This window comes from Pongo abelii, chromosome 4, assembly GCF_028885655.2.
Source record: "Pongo abelii isolate AG06213 chromosome 4, NHGRI_mPonAbe1-v2.0_pri, whole genome shotgun sequence".
Taxonomy (NCBI): domain Eukaryota; kingdom Metazoa; phylum Chordata; class Mammalia; order Primates; family Hominidae; genus Pongo; species Pongo abelii.
In genome coordinates this window covers 184,938,596-184,945,766 of record NC_071989.2, presented here as the reverse complement: position 1 = coordinate 184,945,766, position 7,171 = coordinate 184,938,596, and the positions used below count along the sequence as shown (strand labels likewise).

Genomic DNA, 7,171 nt, shown 5'->3' with positions numbered 1-7,171 from the left:
ATCCCAGCACTTTGAGAGGCCAAGGCAGGCAGATTATCTGAGGTCAGGAGTTTGCAACCAGCCTGGCCAAGATGGCGAAACCTGGTCTCTACTAAAAGCACAAAAATTAGCCAGGCATGGTGGGGTGTACCTGTAATCCCAGCTACTTGGGTGGCTGAGGCAGGAGAATCACTTGAACCCGTGAGGCAGAGGTTGTGGTGAGCCAAGATCGCACCACTGCACTCCAGCCTGGGCAACAAGAGTGAAACTCTGTCACAAACAAACAAAACACAGAGGTTCCCACAGAGGAAAAACAAATCTCAAATAAAATCTACTCCTCCTCAAAAAAATTATAGTCTCACAAAAAGTTAATGCCACTAAATCTGCCCATCACTTTTTCTCACACTGCTTGTCTCCACCAGAAGGAACCTCACTCTGATGTTTAGGAGAACTGCAGGATTTGTCTTCAGATTCTGTAGCCTCAGGAGTGTGGAAACCCGTCTGGTTTGTCTCCTAACACACAGTCAGTCCAGAGGGCATCCATGTACAAAACTCCTAAAATAACAATATGACCTCACATCTGTGAATGTGGCAAAATAAGTCAGGTATTGCAGCATTTCTTCCCTTTGTTTGTCCATTATCCACTTCCTTTTCATCCTTTCTAAGAGAATCTCTATTTTATTGGAAGTGGCGATGTATCTAACCCTAACAAACAAGTGAACAAACAACAGCAACACATGACAACGACCTTTCCCAGCCTGCTTGGCAGGCAGGTGGCCATTGAGATGTGAAAAGAAGATGCTGAGTGGTGATTCTGGGAAATCCCTGGAAAGTGATAAATTTCTTTGCCCTTTCTCTCCTCATCCTTCCGCTGAGACAGGACAAGATGGTGGGATCCCCAGCAGCCATTTTGGAAACACAGGGATGAAAGCCTCACTCTATGGCTGGTGGAGGAGGGATCTAGAAGGAGCCACGTTTCTGGCGTTGGACTTCCCATTCTGGAACTGTCATTATGGAAGACAAAAATAAATCCCTGTCTTGTTTAAATAGATGTAATTGGGATTTTCTGTTACCTGCAGCTGATTTAGATTCCCAGAGATAGACATATCTCTTCTAATAATAGTAAAATTCTCTTCTAATTCTTCTCCCACTTTCAGTTTTTTTTTCCCTTCTCTAAAAATAGTCTAAATTGGTGTGTGGAAGGAAGTGGTGTTGAGGTGACATCCAGAGTCAGTTTCTGTTTCCTCCTATCTTGAACCTCCCCAGATGTCAGCCCAGCACTCACCAGCACCATGATGGGTGTGAGCTCCTACTGAAGAGCCTTCTCACGGCCTTCTGGACCTCCTTGTTCATCAGGCCGTAGATGAAGGGGTTTAGCATAGGGGTCACCGCAGTGTACATGATGGTTGCTATGGTGTCCTGGGTTGAGAAGGAGTCTGGGGGTCGTATGCAGATCCCCAGGACAGTTCCATAGAACAGGGTGACCATAGACAGGTGGGAGCTACATATGGAACATGCCTTGCGCCTTCCTGTAGGAGATGGAATCCGGAGGATGGCTGCAGCGATGCGGATGTAGGAGACCAAGATGAGCACACAGGGAGCCAGGAACAGGACCACAGCCCCCAGGAACACATGCTGATTGACGTGCGTGTGAGCAGGCAATCTTCATAAGCAGGTAGGCGTCACAGTAGAAGTGTGATATCTGGACGGAGGAGCAGAAGGCCAGTCTGCTCATGATGACCGTGTGGACCAGGGAGATGAGGCTGGAGCCTACTCACACTAGCACGGCCAGCCCCTGACAGAGCCGGGGGTGATGATGGAGCAGTACTGCAGGGCACTGCAGATGGCCACATAGTGGTCCAGTGCCATGATGGCCAGCAGAAAGGTGTCCACGTTGGCAAAGGAGATGAGGAAGTACATCTGAGTCAGGCACTGGGAATAAGAGATCGTCCATAGGCCGGGCGCGGTGGCTCACACCTGTAATCCCAGCACTTTGGGAGGCCAAGGCGGGCGGATCATGAGGTCAGGAGATGGAGACCATCCTGGCTAACAGGGTGAAAGCCCGTCTCTACTAAAAATACAAAAAAAAAAAGTTAGCCAGGCGTGGTGGCGGGCACCTGTAGTCCCAGCTACTCGGGAGGCTGTGGCAGGAGAATGGCGTGAGCCCGGGAGGCAGAGCTTGCAGTGAGCTGAGATCGGGCCACTGCACTCCAGCCTGGGTGACAGAGCAAGACTGTCTCAAAAAAAAAAGGAGATCGTCCATGTTCCTGCCACATGGTTGACCAGGAGCTTGGGGATCAGTTTGGTGATGAAGCAGATGTTGACAAAGGAGAGATGGGTGAAGAAGTACATGGGGGTGTGCAGGCGAGGGTTGGAGCCGATGCCCAGGATGATGAGTGTGTTTCCAGCCACAGTGACTAAGTACATACACAGGAAGAGCCAGAAGAGGGCCTGCTGCCGCCCTGAGTCACTGGTGATGCCGAGCAAGAGGAACTCACCAACTCTTGTCTCATTCTCTTTACCCCTGGACATCCCACTACAGCTCAGGGAGATAGCAGGCTACACAGACCACAGGGGAAAATCACTTAGCAGAGTCCAGGCTTGCTTTATGTTCAGAATCAGATTGCAGTTCATTTGCAATTATATAAATGAACAGAGCTTCAATCTGTAACAACTGTCGCTTTTTACTCAGTGCTTTTTTTTTTTTTCTTTTGTGATGGAATTTTGCTCTTGTTGCCCAGGCTGGAGTGCAGCAACACGGTCTCAGCTCACTGCAACCTCTGCCTCCCAGGTTCAAGCGATTCTCCTGCCTCAGCTTCCCGAGTAGCTGGGATTACAGGCACTTGCCACTATGCCTGGCTAATTTTTATATTTTTACTAGAGACGGAGTTTCACCACGTTGGCAAGGCCGGTCTCGAACTCTGACCTCAGATGATCCACCCACTTCAGCCAGCCAAAGTGCTGGGATTACAGGCGTGAGCTGCCGTGCCTGGCCAACTCAGTGTTATTTGAGTGCCATCATGCTAAGGACTTTACATACACTATCGCTTTTAATCCCCACCTTATAAAATAGGTGCTTTATCCCCATTTTTTAGATAAAGCAACTGAGCAAATCAGAGTAAGTGATTTGCTCAGTTACTTTCATCTGCTGAAGAGCCTTACTCGGTTGAATCCTGAGCCTGTGCCTCAGTCATCATGCTACAGAGGGCCAGCCTGCTTGGTTCTCATACACTGGGGCTGAAGGCAGCATCCCTGTGTTTGACCTCAATTCGGCCAGGGTGCCCTCATCACATAACTGTGAGTGGAGGGGAGTCAATGGCAATTGGAGATGGGCCCTTGTTTAAAAGCTCTGACAGGTAGGCAGAGCCTAGTGTGAAAAGATGTTGGTAAACACTCCCAAAATGTTACGGTGAAAGATGTGATGAGCATGTGAAGGCCTGGAGCAGGCTTTACTGGCTGGAAGCCTGCAGACCGTGGTGTCCATGAACCTCTTCTAGACTGTCTGGGTTTTGGCCACTAGAAAGTGCATGCTCAGGGCTGGGCACGGTGGCTCACGCCTGTAATTCCAGCACTTTGGGAGGCCAAGGCAGGCGGATCACGAGGTCAGGAGTTCAAGACCAGCCTGACCAACAGGGGGAAACCTCGTCTCCACTAAAAATACAAAAATAGCCAGGCGTGGTGCCACGTGCATGTAATCCCAGCTACGTGGGAGTCTTAGGAAGGAGAATTGCTTGAACCCGGGAGGCGGAGATCGCACTGAGTGGAGATCGCACCACTGCACTCCAGCCTGGATGGCAGAGCGAGACTCTGTCTCAAAAAGAAAAGAAAAGAAAAGAAAATGTATGTTTTCACAGCCTGGAGATGCTGTTCCCAGACTGGCCTTCCCCACTGACCAGCTGTGTGATCTTGGACTGCTCCTTCTCTGCTCTGCTCTAGGCCTCACTGTGTTGTCTGCAAAGGCCTTGTATACAGTGACCCCCAAAGTCCCTAAAGGGCCAGACCTTCACACTTTCAAGATTCCATCCTATGAAACCCAACAAACCAACCTTGCATCACCCTTGTCTTACCTAGTAGAGTTTCGAGAAAGCCCAGAATTACAGCTGTCCACCCTGGTGCACGATACCAGCCTCTCTCACCCAGGACACTGCAGACGTTGTTTCCACCCATGCCAGGATACTGGCTTTCTTCCCTTCAGCAGCTGGAATCATCTGCTAAAAACACAAAGGTGGCCGGGCACGGTGGCTCACACCTGTAATCCCAGCACTTTGGGAGGCTGAAGCGGGTGGATCACTTGAGGTCAGGGGTTCGAGACCAGCCCGGCCAACATGGCGAAACCCCATCTCTACTAAAAATACAAAAATTAGCTGGGTATGGTGATGCAAGCCTGTAATCCCAGCTACTCAGGAGGCTGAGGCATGAGAATCTCTTGAACCTGGGAAGCGGAGGTTGCAATGAGCTGAAATCATGCTACTGCACTCCAGCCTGGGCAACAGAACGAGACTTCGTCTCAAAACAAAACAAAACCAAACCCACAAAGGGATCCTGACGCTCTTCTGCCCAAAACTCCCCAATAGAAGCTCATCACACTCAGACTAAGGCCCAGCCTCCTGACCTCAGACAATCAGTCCCTTCTTGGCTTGTTCCCATGTACTCTCCTGACTGTCTCTCCTGCCAGCCATTCAGGACCTTCCTGCCCCTGAGCCTTTGCACTGGACATTTTCTCAGCTGGCATTGTCTCTGCCTGGACCTTCATGGGGCTGGTGCCCTCTTGCCATCTCTGCTTTCACTCAGATAGTACCTCCTTGGAAGGTCCATTCTGTGCAATTCGGAGTGGCCCCTCCTCCCGTATGTCTCTCTGAATCCTGCTTTATTGTGTTTGTAGCACGTATCTCTGTGCAAGGTGATCCTGTTCACTGATTCTTCTATGGCCTGTTTCCCCCATGAGGCTGTGCTCTCCTGAGAACAGGGTTGCATCTGTCTTACTCACTGTTGTGTCCTCAGTGACAGGAACAATACCTGGCACATGGTAGGTGCTCAACACATTCATCAAATAAAAGAATAAACGATTACAAAGGCATTGTACATCAAAATCTACCTGTGTAAAATGCAGACATGGTGTTTGATGAGAAATGTTTGGGGCCAGGTGCGGTGGCTCATGCCTGTAATTCCAGCACTTTGGGAGGCCGAGACGGCCAGATTACCTGAGGTCAGGAGTTCGAGACCAGCCTGGCCAACATGGTGAAACCCCATCTCTACAAAAATACAAAAAGAAATTAGCCAGGCATGATGGCGGATGCCTGTAATCCCACCTACTCAGGAGGCTGAGGCAGGAGAATCACTTGAACCAAGGAGGCAGAGATTGCAGTGAGCCAAGATTGCACCATTGCACTCCAGCCTGTGTGACAGAGCAAGATTCCATCTCAAAAAAAAAAAAAAAAAAAAAGAGTAGCCAGGTTATCAAAAGGGTCACCCCATGAACATCTACCACATCCTCTTTATCTTCTGGGGACCCACCTGTTGAGTGGTTCAGCTCTTGCTTCCAGAAATTAGTCAGAAGACAACTCTTTCAGTTAACTCAGTGGCCATGGTACATCCTGGAAAGATTTTCTTCCATCCTGTTACTTCACGTCCTAGCTCATCAAAGGGCTGGCTGGTGAGCACTGCATGTCATCTCATCTGGAATCATTACAGTGTCAGCAGCATTTAAATGGACAGCATCTGGGCTGGGTGCGGTGGGTCACACCTGTAATCCCAGCTCTTTGGGAAGCCGAGGCGGGCAGAGCACTAGAGGTGAGGAGTTTGAGACTAGGCTGGTCAACATGGTGAAACCCCATCTCTACTAAAATTAGCCGGGCGTGGTGGCGGGCACCTGTAATCCCAGCTACTCAGGAGGCTGAGGCAGGAGAATCATTTGAACCTGGGAGGCGGAGGTTGCAGTGAGCTGAGGTTGTGACATTAGACTCCAGCTTGGGTGACAGTGAGATTCTGTCTCAAAAAAATAAAGAAAGAAAAGAAATGCACAGCATCTGAATCTTTCCCATTTCATTCCTAGAGATCATTAAAACCCACGTCTCCTGAGTTTCTTTCTGTCTGTGCCAGTTTCTCAATTTTTCCTTGTGTTTTGTGACCCTAACACTTCTGAAGAGTCCTGGTTAAGAATTTTGTACAATGTCTTTCTATTAGGGGTTCTCTAACTTTTCTCATGATTGGACTGTGCACGGGAAGATCACCTCCAACTTCCCCTTACCTCTTATGTGGGCTCTCAGACTGGATCTAGGAACCAAATGGACACCAACCAGATTGACAAGAGAAAAGCATACAAAATTGATCAGTTTTACATGTCATGGTGCAAGAGTAATTGCGGTTTTGGCATTGTTGAAATTTGCTATTTGATATTGGAATACATTCTTAAATAAATGTGGTTATGTTATACATCATTTTAATGCACATTTCTTGCTTTTTTGGCTAATGACACTACTTGCTGTTTGTTTTATGTTTATTTTAGACTATGAAAATGATGTTAGACAAAAAGTAGATTTGACCAATTTCTTATTCGAGTTCAAAATGGGTCGTAAAGCAGCGGAGACAATTCGCAACATCAACAATGCAATTGGCCCAGGAGCTGCTAACGAACGTACAGTGCAGTGGTGGTTCAAGAAGTTTTGCAAAGGAGACAAGAGCCTTGAAGATGAGGAGCGTAGTGGCTGGCTGTGGGGAGTTGACAACGACCAACTGAGAGCAATCATCAAAGCTGATCCTCTTATAACTACATAAGCAGTTGCCGAAGAGCTCAACATTGACCGCTGTACGGTGGTTTGGCGTTTGAAGCAAATTGGAAAGGTGAAAACACTCAAAAAGTGGGTGCCTCATGAGCTGAGTGAAAATTTTAAAAATCATTATTTTCAAGAATTCTCTTATTCTACTCAACAACAATGAACTGTTTCTCCATCGGATTGTGACATGTGACAGCAAGTGGATTTTATATGACAACCAGCCACCACCAGCTCAGTGGCTGGACCGACAGGAAGCTTCAAAGCACTTCCTAAGCCAAACTTGGACCAAAGAAAGGACATGGCCAGTGTTTGGTGGTGTGCTGCCGGTCTGATCCACTACAGCTTTCTGAATCCTGGCCTAACCATTACATCTGAGAAGCTTGCTCAGCAAATTGACAAGATGCACCAAAAACTGCAGC

General features: G+C 48.3%; 1 pseudogene; it reads right to left on the bottom strand.

Moving 5' to 3' along the window:
* Window positions 1-1,260: 1,260 nt before the first annotated feature.
* On the bottom strand, window positions 1,261-2,511 carry LOC112133503 (olfactory receptor 1D2-like; annotated as a pseudogene).
* Window positions 2,512-7,171: the final 4,660 nt, after the last annotated feature.